The sequence below is a fragment of the Eriocheir sinensis genome, chromosome 2 (genome assembly GCF_024679095.1).
Source record: "Eriocheir sinensis breed Jianghai 21 chromosome 2, ASM2467909v1, whole genome shotgun sequence".
Taxonomy (NCBI): Eukaryota; Metazoa; Arthropoda; class Malacostraca; order Decapoda; family Varunidae; genus Eriocheir; species Eriocheir sinensis.
The window spans coordinates 24,935,707-24,951,806 of NC_066510.1; the positions used below are offsets into that span (position 1 = coordinate 24,935,707).

Sequence of the window (16,100 nt, forward strand, 5' to 3'; positions counted from 1 at the left end):
TGATCTCATACCCTTAAATTGATTTAGATTTGATTATCCTTCCGGCTCTCTCTCTCTCTCTCTCTCTCTCTCTCTCTCTCTCTCTCTCTCTCTCTCTCTCTCTCTCTCTCTCTCTCTCTCTCTCTCTCTCTCTCTCTCTCTCTCTCTCTCTCTCTCTCTCTCTCTCTCTCTCTCTCTCTCTCTCTCTCTCTCTCTCTCTCTCTCTCTCTCTCTCTCTCTCTCTCTCTCTCTCTCTCTCTCTCTCTCTCTCTCTCTCGTTATCCCCTCTCTTTCTTCTCGTCTTATCTTTGCTCCCTGTCATACGCTTCCTCCTCTCCTCTTTTCTCTTCTCTTTCTCTCTCGCATTCTTTCTTCTGATCTCTTTGTTATCAATCCTTATCCACTCTTTGTTCTTGCTTCCTTTCGCTTTCTTTACTTTTTCTTCTCCGCATTTTATATTTTCCTTTGTTTTCTACATTTTCTGCTCGCTATTCTCTCCCAGGTTTTTCTTATTGCTTCTATTATTCCCTTTGTTATACTCTCTCTCTCTCTCTCTCTCTCTCTCTCTCTCTCTCTCTCTCTCTCTCTCTCTCTCTCTCTCTCTCTCTCTCTCTCTCTCTCTCTCTCTCTCTCTCTCTCTCTCTCTCTCTCTCTCTCTCTCTCTCTCTCTCTCTCTCTCTCTCTCTCACACACACACTACGTCAATAACAACTGTTTTCAACGCTTGCGGAAAACATTCATCCTTCTACATTTTTTCCTTTTCTCGTTGATTCACTTTGCCTGTGTTTCCACTGTCTCCTCCTTTTCCTCCTCCTCCTCCTCCTACTTCTACTACTACTGCCGGCTCTTCTTTTCAACGTTACGGTCAATATCGCCAGAGACACACCAGGAGCATTTGTTTTACACACATTGCATTGCTAAGCTGTACCAAGAGAGGCGCCTGAGATCCCGAGGGTTATCAGTCATTCTGTAACACTTCGGCGGGAATTCTCGCCCCCAGAAAGTATCGGCGCCTCATGTGAACGATAAAAGAGGTACCGAGCGAAAGGTTAGAGAAGAATGATGCTGGTAAATGTGTATGGTGTGTGTTTTAGTGCTATTTCGTGTTCTTATGTTGTGTTAGGTTAGTTCGTGTTTCTTTTATTTACGGTTACGAGATCGTGTGTTTGGGTAGCATATGCTTTTTGCCTTTGATTTTCGGCTGTTATTTTTTTTCTTTTTCTTTACTGATTCTCGTCCACTACCTCCCTTCCCTTCACTTTCCTTCACTACCCTCCACCTCCCTTCCCTTCACTTTTCTTCACTACCCTCCACCTCCCTCCACCTCACTTCCCTTCACTTTCCTTCACTACCCTCCACCTCCCTTCCCTCACTTCCCTTCACTTTCCTTCACTACCCTCCACCTCCCTTCCCTCACTTCCCTTCACTTTCCTTCACTACCCTCCACCTTCCTTCCCTCACTTCCCTTCACTTTCCTTCACTACCCTCCACCTCCCTTCACTTCACTTACCTTCACTTTCCTTCACTACCCTCCACCTTCCTTCCCTCACTTTCCTTCACTTTCCTTCACTACCCTCCACCTCCCTTCCCTTCACTTTCCTTCACTACCCTCCACCTCCCTTCCCTTCACTTTCCTTCACTACCCTCCACCTTCCTTCCCTCACTTCCCTTCACTTTCCTTCACTACCCTCCACCTCCCTTCCCTCACTTCCCTTCACTTTCCTTCACTACCCTCCACCTCCCTTCCCTCACTTCCCTTCACTTTCCTTCACTACCCTCCACCTTCCTTCCCTCACTTCCCTTCACTTTCCTTCACTACCCTCCACCTCCCTTCCCTCACTTCCCTTCACTTTCCTTCACTACCCTCCACCTCCCTCCACCTCACTTCCCTTCACTTTCCTTCACTACCCTCCACCTCCCTTCCCTCACTTCCCTTCACTTTCCTTCACTACCCTCCACCTCCATTCCCTCCCTTCCCTTCACTTTCCTTCACTACCCTCCACCTCCCTTCCCTCACTTCCCTTCACTTTCCTTCACTACCCTCCACCTACCTTCCCTCACTTCCCTTCACTTTCCTTCACTACCCTCCACCTACCTTCCCTCACTTCCTTCACTTTCCTTCACTACCCTCCACCTCCTTCCCTCACTTCCCTTCACTTTCCTTCACTACCCTCCGCCTTCCTTCCTCACTTCCTTCACTTTCCTTCTCCTCCACCTCCTTCCTCACTTCCTTCACTTTCCTTCACTACCCTCCACCTCCCTTCCCTCACTTCCCTTCACTTTCCTTCACTACCCTCCACCTCCATTCCCTCCCTTCCCTTCACTTTCCTTCACTACCCTCCACCTCCCTTCCCTTCACTTTCCTTCACTTTCCTTCACTACCCTCCACCTTCCTTCCCTCACTTCCCTTCACTTTCCTTCACTACCCTCCACCTTCCTTCCCTCACTTCCCTTCACTTTCCTTCACTACCCTCCACCTTCCTTCCCTCACTTCCCTTCACTTTCCTTCACTACCCTCCACCTTCCTTCCCTTCACTTTCCTTCACTACCCTCCGCCTCCATTCCCTCACTTCCCTTCACTTTCCTTCACTACCCTCCACCTCCCTTCCCTCACTTCCCTTCACTTTCCTTCACTACCCTCCACCTCCATTCCCTCACTTCCCTTCACTTTCCTTCACTACCCTCCACCTTCCTTCCCTCACTTCCCTTCACTTTCCTTCACTACCCTCCACCTTCCTTCCCTCACTTCCCTTCACTTTCCTTCACTACCCTCCACCTCCCTTCCCTTCACTTTCCTTCACTACCCTCCGCCTCCCTTCCCTCCCTTCCCTTCACTTTCCTTCACTACCCTCCACCTCCTTTCCCTCACTTTTCTTCCCTTTCCTTCACTACCCTTCATCTCCTTCGTGTGTGTGAGAAGGACGTATTCGTGTGTGTGAGAAAGATGTATTTTTTTTTACCTTATATTATCTGTGTTTTTCTTCTCTCCTGGTTCTCGTACATGCTGCTCTCTACCTCCCTCCCTCCCTTCACTTCTCCTTCTTCACCTTCCTCACTTACCCTCCCTCTCACCACTTCTCTTTCCTCCCTCCCTTCCCTCCACTTATCTCACTCCCCCTCCTCCCTCCATCCACTTCTCTTCAATCCTATCCCTCCCTCCACTTCTCTCTCTCTCTCTGTCCCCTCCCTCCCTCCCTCCCTTTTTATCTCTTTTGCAGCGGGGAAGGATGAATAATGGCATGAATAATGGATAAAATTAGGAAAGCAATGGACAGTCACTGCGGTGGGCGAATGTGATTTTTGTCCCGCCGTCATCAGTGGTTATGAGTTTTCTGGTTTTTTTTTTTTTTTTTTTTTTTGCTTTTTAATGGGAGTCGATTCCCCTCATCCACTTAGTATCGAAAGCTAATGACCCGTTGTTTTGTTGTTGTTGTTGTTATTGTTGTTGTTGTAGTAGTTATGGTCGTAATTGCTTTGGTGGTAGTAGTGGTAGTGGTGGTAGTGGTGGTAGTAGTAGTAGTAGTAGTAGTAGGAGGAGGAGGAGGAGAGAGAGAGAGAGAAGCTTTCATTTCAAACAAGCAAAAAATAAAGGATCGTGCTTTTGATGCCGCTTAAATGACAACCTAATTGTGATTTTACGAGAATGAAACGTGGAGAGAGAGAGAGAGAGAGAGAGAGAGAGAGAGAGAGAGATGTATATTAAAAAAAGAGATGGATGGTGTTGGCGGGGGACTGTGGGTATATGTAGCGTTGAAATGATGCTCCCCTCGCACATACCATCTCTCTCTCTCTCTCTCTCTCTCTCTCTCTCTCTCTCTCTCTCTCTCTCTCTCTCTCTCTCTCTCTCTCTCTCTCTCTCTCTCTGAATATACAATAGACCCGGACTTCATAACTTCCACCAACACCATTGCCTTCCTACCCACCTACCTACCTGCCTACCTACCTTTCCTACCTGCCTACCTGTCATCAGCACACCACACTCACTCACTCAATTCTTTACCTTCTCTCTCTCTCTTTTTCCCTCACAATACCTCACTCTCTCTCCGTGCCCACTACCTTCAATATTCCCACCACCACCATCACCACGGGAGCGCACCACTCTGCCTCTTCATCCTCTTCTTCTTCCTCCTGACGCCGCCCCGCCACCCATCCTTTCCTCGTCACGATGTTATAAAGCCATTAACAGGGAGCCGCACTTTGCCGCAGTCACGTTCAATTTGCATGCACAGAAATTACAACCTCACCTTCTCTCTCTCTCTCTCTCTCTCTCTCTCTCTCTCTCTCTCTCTCTCTCTCTCTCTCTCTCTCTCTCTCTCTCTCTCTCTCTCTCTCTCTCTCTCTCTCTCTCTCTCTCTCTCTCTCTCTCTCTCTCTCTCACGTACCCATCCCCCCCCCCCGCTCTCCCGCTACCTTATCCAACCCCTTACCTTATCCCGACACAACTTAGTACCAGTATACATGCAAAGGAAGTTTTTTTTTGTATGTGTGTTTTGTTTGTGCGTTTCTCCGTTCATGTTTGTTTTCTGGAAGTGTATTTTTTCTCTAGAGTGCTGTGCCTTCATTCGGTCAGTCAGTCAGTCAGATAGTCAGTCAGTCAGTTAGTCAGTCAATCAGTCTTTCACTTATTTAGCCAGTCAGTCAGTCAGTCAGTCAATCAGTCAGTCAATCAGTCTTTCACTTATTTAGCCAGTCAGTCAGTCAGTCAGTCAGTTAGTCAGTCAATCAGTCTTTCACTTATTTAGCCAGTCAGTCAGTCAGTCAGTCAATCAGTCAGTCAGTCAGTCAGCCAGTCAGTCAGTCAGTCAGTCAGCCAGTCAGTCAGTCATTCAGTCAGTCAGTCAGTTAGTTAGTTAGTTAGTTAGTTAGTTAGTTAGTTAGTTAGTTAGTTAGTTAGTTAGTTAGTTAGTCAGTCAGTCAATCAGTCTTTCACTTAGTTAGCCAGTCAGTCAGTCAGTCAGTCAGTCAGGCAGTCAGTTAGTTAGTCAGTCAGGTAGTCAGTTAGTCAGTCAGCCAGTCAGTCAGTCAATCAGTCAGTCAGTCAGTCAGTCATTCAGTCAGCCAGTCAGTCAGCCAGTCAGCTAGTTAGTTATTCAGTCAGTCAGTCAGTTAGTTAGTTAGTTAGTTGGTTAGTTAGTCAGTCAGTCAGTCAGTCAGTCTTTCACTTAGTCAGCCAGTCAGTCAGTCAGTTAGTTAGTCAGTCAGGCAGTCAGTTAGTTAGTCAGTCAGGTAGTCAGTTAGTTAGTCAGTCAGGCAGTCAGTCAGGTAGTCAGATAGTTAGTCAGTCAGGTAATCAGTTAGTTAGTCAGTCAGGCAGTCAGTCAGGTAGTCAGTTAGTTAGTCAGTCAGGCAGTCAGTTAGTTAGTCAGTCAGGTAGTCAGTTAGTTAGTCAGTCAGGCAGTCAGTTAGTTAGTCAGTCAGGTAGTCAGTTAGTTAGTCAGTCAGGCAGTCAGTTAGTTAGTCAGTCAGCCAGTCAGTCAGTCAATCAGTCAGTCAGTCAGTCAGTCATTCAGTCAGCCAGTCAGTCAGCCAGTCAGTTAGTTAGTCAGTCAGTCAGTCAGTCAGTTAGTTAGTTAGTTAGTTAGTTAGTCAGTCAGTCAGTCAGTCTTTCACTTAGTTAGCCAGTCAGTCAGTCAGTCAGCCAGTCAGTCAGTCAGTTAGTTAGTTAGTCAGTCAATCACTCAGTCAGTCAGTCAGCCAGTCAGTCAGTCAGTCAGTCAGTTAGTAAGTCAGTCAGGCAGTCAGTCAATTAGTCAGTTAGTTAGTCAGTCAGGCAGTCAGTCAGGTAGTCAGTTAGTTAGTGAGGCAGTCAGTTAGTTAGTCAGTCAGGCAGTCAGTTAGGTAGTCAGTTAGTCAGTCAGGCAGTCAGTCAGGCAGTCAGTTAGTTAGTCAGTCAGGCAGTCAGTCAGGTAGTCAGTTAGTTAGTCAGTCAGGCAGTCATTCAGGTAGTCAGTTAGTCAGTCAGGCAGTCAGTTAGTTAGTCAGTTTGTCAGTTATAGCTTTCGTGTTTTTCTGTCTCTTATCTCTCCTGCCTTTCCCTCCCCCCTCCGTCTCTCTCTCTCTCTCTCTCTCTCTCTCTCTCTCTCTCTCTCTCTCTCTCTCTCTCTCTCTCTCTCCTGTTCTCTCTCTCTCTCCTCCTCTCTCTCTCTCTCTCTCTCTCTCTCTCTCTCTCTCTCTCTCTCTCTCTCTCTCTCTCTCTCTCTCTCTCTCTCTCTCTCTCTCTCTCTCTCTCTCTCTCTCTCCAAAATAAAGGAAAAAAGAGAGATTTAGATCGAGTAATAGAAAAAGCAAAATTATGTAGTAGCAGTAACATTCGAAATATATTTTCAAAAAGCAGAATAAAGGAAAATATATATGTGAGGATGAAGATAAAAGCGCAAGTGAAAATGAAAAAAAAAAGAGGCTTTGGGCGTAGGATTATGTCCACCCAGAAGTGATTAAATGACAGACAGAGAGATAGATAGAAAGATAGACAGGAGAGAGAGAGAGAGAGAGAGAGAGAGAGAGAGAGAGACCTTGGTAATAGCCGGGAATACCTGAGTGCCTACCTGTGAAGGGTAACACTCAACACCAATTAGTCACAGGTGGAATTGCAGGTGTTCACAGCTCAGGTGGGCCGCGAGGGAAGGGGCGAAAAAGCAGAGGAAAAGAAAGATATTGATACAGATAGACAGATAGACAGACAGCTAGATAGATAGATAGATAGATAGATAGATAGATGGATGGATAAATAGACAAACACACAGATAAATTTATAGGTAAGCAGGTAGGTAGATAGATAAATACATAAATAAGTACATAATAAATACATAAATGGACAGACAGACAGACAGATACATAGATAGATAGATAGATAGGTTAGATAGAGAAAGGGAGAGACATAGTGTACAGAGAGAGATCAAATTAGAGAGAGAGAAAAAGAAAGTGTAAAATGTAAAATAGTTCCTCTGGCACCTCATACACTTTAGGGTGGAAACAGACAGGAGTGCAATGCGATTATATACTTCACTAAGGGAGATTTCGAGACCCCTCCACCCCAGCGTTGCCAAATTATCGTACTCAGCGCATTGCATTTTCCTAGTTTCTTACCGATAACTCTAGCAAAAAGAGCGAAAACCATCACTCTTTAATAGTTTCAACGATAAGTTTTATTTTCTATCGTTGTTTGTGTGGTTACGACGGTCTTGGAGCCTAAAAATGATAAATGCAATGCTCAGAGTACGACAATTTGGCAACGCTGCTCCACCCTCCCCTCCCTTCCCCTCCCCTCTCTGCACCACCGCACAACCAACACAACCACCACCACTACGCGTAACCGTCAGTGTGGAGTATGCAAACTTTGGACACACTCTCCACTGCCTCTAAATGATGGGCTAGGTGCGGATTCTGGGTGAAGGGGGGGAGGGGGTGAGGTTGGGGGAAGTGGGAAGCAGAGGGATAAGGGGGAAGATTGGTGCTGGGGGGGGAGGGAGATCCGGAAACGTAAACCCTTCCCCAACGTCGACCTTCAATGATCATAGGATATCCCTCTTCCTCTTCCTCTTCCTCTTGCTCCTCCTCCTCCTCCAATCCTTCCTCTTCCCTCTCACACTTCCTCGTCCTCCTCCTACTCCTTCTCCTTCTTCTCTAAGCTCTCCTCCTCATTCCTTCCCTCAGGCTGGAAGGACGAGAAGCTATTGACTGGGGAAAGAGAAGCGGGAGGTGGAGGCAGAGAAGGAAAAGGTGGAGTAGGAGGCGAAGAAGTTGGGAGAAGAGGAAGAGGAGGAGGAAGAAGACGAGGAAATTGGAGAGGAAGATAATAAAGCATAGGAAAGAGAAGGATTGTGAGTTAATGGAGAGGAGAAAGAGGTGGAGGAAAGATAGAAGAGAGAAGCTCAGAAGACGAGAGGTGGACTTTGAAAGGAGGAGGGAAAAAAGGGAATAGAAAGCAAGCTGGAAGACGAAGAGGAGGAGGAGGAGGTGGAGGAGGAGGAGGACGAGAAGAAGAAGAAGAAAAAAAAAGAAAAAGAAAAAGAAGAAAAAATACAGAAAAAGAAGAAAAAAACAAAAAAAGCTGAATGAAAAAGAAGAAGAGGAGAAGGAGGAGGAGGAGGAGGAGGAGGAGGAGGATTACACTTCTCAGGTACAGTCGAAATCATAACCACAGAATTGTACTACAAGAAAACAAAGCGTGTGTGTACCTGCATGACTCCATAACCAAGTCCTCCTTACCTTTCCTCCACTAATGAGCCCTCCTTGAATTACCTCTCCTCCTCTTCTTCCTTTCCCTGAGACTAAGCTCCGTATCATCAAACATTTCGGACCCTCATTACGTCAAACTGAAAAAGCTCTCGGTTTATATCTTTCATCTTTTTGCCACTGACCTGCCTCCTTTCCTGTAACATAAAAGGAAACTAAAAAGGCTCTTGCTGAATAGGTAGAGATTTACATAAGCGATTTGGACGTTAGTGGCAGGTTTATAAGGTTTGTACAGCATGAAGAGGAGAAATAGGGGGATAAGTAGACGTAATACTCTCTCTGGTCTTCAAACATAGGAATAACATAAACCCCGAGTAGTTACCGGAACACGAAACACCAAAGGCACCCCATGTTACATAGCTAAGCCTCTTACCGTGAGTTATTTCGCAAACCATAAAAGGTAGAGGTGGGTGCATACGCTACAGATGTGCGTGGCTGTGGTGCTCATCTCCGATCCGTTGAGCCTGTGGTAGGTAAGAACCAGTTACCTCGGGACACGGCCCAATGTGAAATCCGGGATAGCCGCGCTGACCACTAGACCACGGAGGTGTTATAAGACCATAGCATATGCCACCGTTCAGGGTTTATTCCTCGTCCACTTCCACAGTCACCACCACCACCATCCTTACCATTACTACCACCACCACCACCACTACCACGAACTATAGCGGCTGATAATAAAGGGACGCCACCAAAGCTCGTGACCCAAGACCGCAGCGTATTGACCTCGAATCATATTGAAAACACCCCCAAAGTAACCTCAGCAGTATAGCCAACCAAGCCTCTTACCCTGATATATTTCCCTGAGACGCCGAACCATTGCGCTAGACTGTAAGAAAGGGACGCCGCCAAAGCTCGTGACCCATGACCGCAGCGTTATGACCTCGAATCGTATTGAGAACACCCCCAAAGTAACCTCAACAGTATAGCCAACCAAGCCTCTCACTCTGATATATTTCCCTGCGACGCCGAACCATTGCGCTAGACAGGAAAAATAGGGACGCCGCTGAAGTTCGTGACCCAAGACCGCAGCGTATTGATCGATTCCACGCGGGAGTTGTTGACAAAGTGGAAAGAAGGAAAGTTGCTCGCGTGGAAACTAAACTAACTCCCTCCCGCGTGTGTAAGGTCAGAGGAGGGTGGTGGTGTTGAGAGTGGACGTGAAGAGAGAGATCCACCCCCTTCCCTTCCCCCTCCCCCTACCCGCCCGACACCCCCCCTTCCCCCGTTACCACCGCAACATACACAATCTCTCCTATTGATGATGATGATGATGATGATAAGTATTGCGACGGAGCGTGGAGCGTGGGGGGAATTTTTTTTTAATATTTTGTGCTCCCCCGAGGATCTCAGCTATCAGTGTTTTTGTATCCGTGTCTCTGGCTATCGGTGTTTATTTGTGTCGTTCTCTCTCTCTATCTATTTGTCTGTATCTGTATTTATGTGTGTATCTAACTTTCTCTGTATTTTATCTGTCAATTTATCCATCTATTTGACTTTGTATCTATTTGTTTGTCTATTTATGTCTATCTGTGTGTGTGTATCTACCTTCCTCTTTATTTTATCTGTCAATTTATCCATCTATTTGACTTTGTATCTATCTGTTTGTCTGTCTATGTCTGTCTGTGTGTGTGTATCTAACTTCCTCTTTATTTTATCTTTCAATCTGTCCATCTATTTGACTTTGTATCTATTTGTTTGTCTATCTATGTCTATCTGTCTGTGTCTATATATCTATCTATGTCTATCTATCTAGCTATCACTATAAAGCCACCTAGCTCTCTATCTATCTATCTATCTATACCCATTTACCTATTTATGTCAAGAAATTGGAACATAGATACTTTGATTTTCTATTCATACGCACAGATGGACAGATAGACGGATAGATAGATAGAAAGACAGAGGGACAGAGATCGAGAGAGAGAGAAAGAGAACAAGAGATCCCCCCTCAAAAAAAAAAAAAAAAAAAAAAAAACAGAACACAAACAAACAACCCAGTGAGTCAGTGAAAATAAACATACCCTTGAGGTGATTCTTTAGCTGTAAAAAAAAAAAAAAAAAAAAAAAACGAAAAAAAACGAAAAAAAAAACGAGCATTTGTCAAGAAAACGTGTGAATGAGGGAAAAATGTGACTTTATATGTTTGTTTGTTGGACTATTGTTACACGTAAGAGAAAAAAAATATTTAAGCCTCATAAAGCGGTCTGTCATGAAAAATAAGTGGAGAGTGTTCCCATTTTCCAGAGAGAGAGAGAGAGAGAGAGAGAGTAATACAAGCTCGTGCAATAGGTATAATAGAAAAAAAATAGAGAAAGCGAGGAGCATAAAAAAAAAAAAAATAATGCGACGTTTAATATTTTAGCTTCTTTACACTTTAGCTGCAACGCGTGATACAGATGATAGTGATGCTGATGGTGATGATGATGGTGATAATGGTAAAGGTGAAGTTAGTAATGCTCTCTGGTTTCGTATAAGTAAGAGGAATATCACCAACAGGACGCCACAACTTAGTAAGGATAAGAGGTTTTCGCTCGATGATTCTCCGTTTAGCGTTGAAACTGGATCCTGTTCTTTTCTGCTTCTGTTCTCACGGTACTGCACACATCTCTTGCTCTATGTCTGTTTGTGTTCCCGTTTGTCCGTCTGTTTGTTTCTCTCCTATCTGTCTGTTTTTTTCATATGTGCTTGCCTGCTTTTCTCTTTCTGCCTGTCTCTTAATCTGTCCGCCTGTCTGTTTGTTTCTCTCTATCTACCTGTCTGTTTTTTTTCTCTATCCACCTGTCTTATATATTTTTCTTTGCCTTTATCTTTCTGGCTCTCTAGTTGTGCGTCAGTTCTGTCTATATATTCAATTCATTCATATGTTTTTTTTTTCCTATTTTCCATTTTTCGAGTTTGAATGTTTTAGTGTTATTTTTTTCTGCTCGTCTATGTGTATCGGTGTAGTTTGTCATTTTTATCTGCCTCTATATTTACCTCCATCTGTTCTCGTTAGTGTGTTGTACTGATTCATATAGGCACAGATACATGACTTTCCCTTCTCTCTCTCTCTCTCTCTCTCTCTCTCTCTCTCTCTCTCTCTCTCTCTCTCTCTCTCTCTCTCTCTCTCTCTCTCTCTCTCTCTCTCTCTCTCTCTCTCTCTCTCTCGTCTACCAGCGCGTTGATTTGTGCCGTCATTTGTTTGTGGGTTGTTCCAAACATGTAGTTTTTAATTGCAGTGCTGCTGGACTTTATTTTTTATCCTTCCATTTCGTATATACTGAATACTCTCCACCACCACCACCACCACCACAAAAAACAACCATTACTACCACCGTTCAGGCTTTATTCCTCGTCCTCTTCACTTCCACAGCCACCACCACCATGACCACTACCACCACTTCCACCACCATTCTTACCATTACTACCACCACCACTACCACGACCACAACAACCATTACTACCACCGTTCGGGCTTTATTCCTCGTCCACTTCACTTCCACAGCCGCCACCACCACCACCACCACCATCTCCATCACCTCCGCTTTATTCTCTTTTTCCTTCTCTTCTGCTTCCTCCTCTCCGTCCTTTTCCCTTGTGTCCTCGGCTCTCGGTACAACTTTAATCTCTGTTCTATTTTGTGTTGTCTTTTTTTTCCTTCTCACCGTCATCCCTATCCCGACACAACAAGAACAAGAACAAAAACAACAATAAACCCTTCTTCTCTTAATCCTCTTCACTGTTGTTCGCCTCCTTATCTTCCTCTTCTCTTTCCTCTATCAACCTCACCACCACCACCACCACAACCACACCACCACCACCACCTTCCTCCCCCGTTGCTTCACTCTCAACCAAAAGTTACTGGTGTTCTGGGGATCAAATAAATTTCAGCTCCCAATAACATGTTCTCCCCCTGCCCCCTCCCTGCCCCTCCCTTCCCCCCCCACCCTCCTCCACCGCTCATGTTACTCCAGTAGTTTAGGTGCAAAATGATGTATAAAGGGGGCTGCGAGAGGGGGGGGGCGAGAGCGGGGGCTTTAACGGTGACTACAGGGAAATGTGAGTATGTGTGTGTGTGTGTGTGTGTGTGTGTGTGTAACGTGGTGAACAGGCTTGCGTGCTGCGGTTATCTAGAACGGCGTGGATAGACAGACGAAGCTACCAGTCTTCCTTTTTTTATGGGTGGGGTTCCAGTATAATTATAAAGGTGTTTGACAGGGCGCTACCATAATTAATTAAACTGTTTGCGGCGCGCTTACAGGAATATAGGAATTAAAATTTAAAACGAAAACTTAAGTAATTTTTAATTCATTGTTGGCATTGTTCTTTTTAGCTAGTCTAATGGGGAACTGCACGAGATGATAGAATAATGGACGAGGAAAGTCTGTAAGTGGGGCTTTTAGATGCAGAAGAAAAGACTAAAGTTATATTCATCAATCATCCTCAAGTCAAAAAAATGATCTATCCAAGAGGAACGAAAAAGTAGCAAAGCAATTCCTTACTCGAATAGGAAAAAAGAAACATATGGGACTGGGCTTGAGTACTTCCATAAAACAAGGCAACATAACAGGAGGCTCTGCCACTGTGCTTCAAGCGAAGGGTTTGCATCTACTGCGTTCTCCCCATCATGACGGGGGGAAGGGGGGGGGGGGGCGGGGGCAGAGACATGAACATTGACCGAGTCTTGGGAAAGAAAGTTGAAAAGTTCTCGAGACAAAAGTAGACTACATAATACAGGCAACTAAAGTCAAGCAATGACAATGACCAGGGCACATGTGTTGGAGGGACAACAAAAGTGCACAAAAAGTGGCAGCCTGGGAGTAACTGACATAAAACACTCCCGGGAGGCCGTTCACCGTTCACCGGAAGAACTTTACGAAACGTTTACATTGAAACTGGAAACTAGAGGCGCAAAACAGAAACGGATGTCTTATGTCTTGCGATAGAATGATACATGATGATGGTTAAATTTATATGTATGTATATATATATATATATATATATATATATATATATATATATATATATATATATATATATATATATATATATATATATATAAATATATACATACATACGTACAGACAGGCAGACAAATCTTTTTCGAAAAAAGTTTGTAAATAAGGAGGGAGGGTTGTTATGGTGGGCGTATTGCTGCCACACTTACTCTCAGCGGGCGGGCGGCAGGGCGGGGCTGTGAGGCTGAGGTCTCGGGGACAACTGCACAGACAGGCACTCGCTGAGGCGGCGGGCGGCACCACACGCGCACGTCTTCTCCCGACCACGTCCGACGGACCACTGTTGCTCCCCGTCTGGGTTGCCACACTCCCTGAATTTCTCGGAAATCTCCCGATTTTCAGCTCTTGTCTCCCTCAAGACTGACAGAATCCGCTGCTCCTGAAATATATTAGTGTGCAGGGACATGAGAAGAAAGACAAGTGTGATGGTAGAGGCTCTGTCTACCTAACGCTGATTGAATTACTGATTTGTGGATCTTCTGTCTACCTCAATAGTCTTTCCTTCGTGTAGTAAGTGAGTAAACGTAAATCCGAACTCAAACACCGTAGAGTTGTCCAATTGATCCACTAAAAAATATCGGAATATTTCTTTTAGTAGAAATAATCGCGTTATTTTTTGTCAGCCTGGTAACAGGGATCGTTACCCCTAAAGCGAGTGGTGCGGAGGGCGGGACTGGCGTAAAGGCCGGGGCAGGCAGGTATGAAGTAGTCGCCCTATCCGGCTTTACCTGGCGAGGGAAGGGTGTAAATGGGTTTATCCTTAGGGTGGCGCCCCCTGCAAGTAAGGGGATGATGCTGAGAGAAGACCATAATAGGGATACACGCCACCCCGGAGGAGGCTCAGCAGGGCCGGCGTACAGCCTTTGTTTAGGACACGCCGAGGGCCGAGCCCACGCCAAGAATTCCTCTGTTTGTTTAGTGTCGAACGTTAGGCTTCTGTTGAGTCCCGCGAGTACGATCAATGGATTGTAATAATGTGTCGCTCACCTGAAAGGCAATAATGATAAAGAAAATCAATAAATCCATAAGTCCATATAATTTGAAAACTGATAATGTGGCGGAGTTTTGTACATTCATAACAAGCAGCACCGGGCACGTCATTCCGGTGGTTCAAGGCACTTCTCGTCGCTCACCCGAAAGACAACGTGATAAAGAAAACCAATAAATCCTTTTTTTTTATTAATGTTTACTTTTTTTGTGCCCTTGAACTGTCTCCTTTGCTGTAAAAAAAAAAAAATAAGTCCACATGATTATATGACAGCTGACAGTGCTGCAGATCATTATTTTGTACATTCCTAACAAATAATTCAGGACACATCATCGCAATGGTACAAGGCACTTTTCATCGCCTCTGTGGACCCACCCTCGACACAGACGCACGAACCTCCGTCACACAAATACAAAGCGAAAAGAACGAAGCCGAGGTTATGTATAGTGTTTCGAAATATAATAAAAGGATGAAAAAGTGCGGTAGTTGGAGCTTACCAGAGGCGACAAACTTTATATACACGCAGCGAATTCCAAGTTTAAAGAAAGAGGTCGCGGTGGGGACAGGAGGGAGGACGAGGACAAGAGTGAGGGACAAAGGAGGGATCAGAGGAAGGTATGGCGGGGGAAGGTGGAGGCGAGGGGGAGAGGAGGACAGGAGAGTTTGTGTAAGGCGTAAGACCGGAGGGGACAAAAGATGAAGAGGACAGGGGAAAAGAGATAGCGCAGACAGCGAGAGGAGGAGAAAAGTTTCCCGTACTGCTCCTGTTTTTTCCCGATATTATACAACCTTTAGCACACGGAGCAGGGCGAAGGTGATCTCCCGGGAACATTGCGACTGCCGGAGACGAAGTGAGAAGGACGGGCGCGAGATGCGGGGTACGCGAACTAGCTTGGGTCGAGAAAAACATCCTTCTTTTCAGGATTTGAACCCAACCCTTGTGGCGGCGTCGATGTGGTGCCGGCGGACTAACGCAAAATCCATTCATCTTTTTTTTTCCTCCTTTTACTTGGAAAACTGATACGCGTCGAGTGCTGTTTAAAGGTAGCAAAAGAGTGAGGTAGAGAGAGATGTATTTAGAAAGAGAAAAAATATATAAAGTCGTTACTAAATTTTAAATGTAAAACTTCTCCTTCCATCAGGACACCTCTCCTCCCGAAATTGACCTCTCTTTCGGCCACTCCTCTGTACTCTTTTCAGGAGCAGTGAGTAGCGGGCTCTTTTTTTCATTATTATTTTCTTTTTTTATGCCCTTGAACTGTCTCCTTTGCTGTAAAAATAATCACTTATTATAAAGAAAGGTAAAAGATCTGCATTCGTAAAAATATACTACTTTTTTAAATCAACAAATTCTTCAGTATAAGGATAAGATAATGCAAAGATAACTTCTCACCCTGCCACAAGTAATAAAATAGTAAGTTAAGTAAGTAGTAAAGTAATGAAGTAATACAATATCCTGACTATCCTCCCACTCTCCTACAGGACGACTTAAAAGCAATTCAAATAAGGGCAAGGGTCGTATTATGAGACAATTCGCCGCCCAAGAACACATTTTTGACAAGACTTTCGTAGGAGTTGGGGGCATTTCCAGGAGTAGTTTTATGACCCTGGTGGTAGTTTGACCCTTCTGCTGTACCATGAACCTGAAGAAACACTCATTAGAACCCGAGTGACCCCGCTTTGACCTCCCAAGAACATATAATTGACAAGACTTTCGTAGGAGTTGTGGGCATTTCCAGGAGTAGTTTTATGACCCTGGTGGTAGTTTGACCCTTCTTCTGTACCATGAACCTGAAGAAACACTCATTAGAACCCGACTGACCCCGCTTTGACCGCCCAAGAACATATATTTGACAAGACTTTCGTAGGAGTTTGGGGCATTTCCAGGAGTAGTTTTA

At 45.0% G+C, this 16,100-nt stretch overlaps 1 protein-coding gene across 1 annotated transcript in view; it reads right to left on the reverse strand.

Annotated features, from left to right (window-relative positions):
* The window catches only part of LOC127001600 (locomotion-related protein Hikaru genki-like), a 150,770-nt gene extending 137,282 nt beyond the window's left edge, over nt 1–13,488 (reverse strand). The window contains exon 1 of the mRNA XM_050866404.1: nt 13,364–13,488. The gene's annotated coding sequence lies outside the window, so the exon portion shown is untranslated. The remainder of the gene's footprint in view (nt 1–13,363) is intronic.
* Between the last annotated feature and the right edge of the window lie 2,612 nt (nt 13,489–16,100).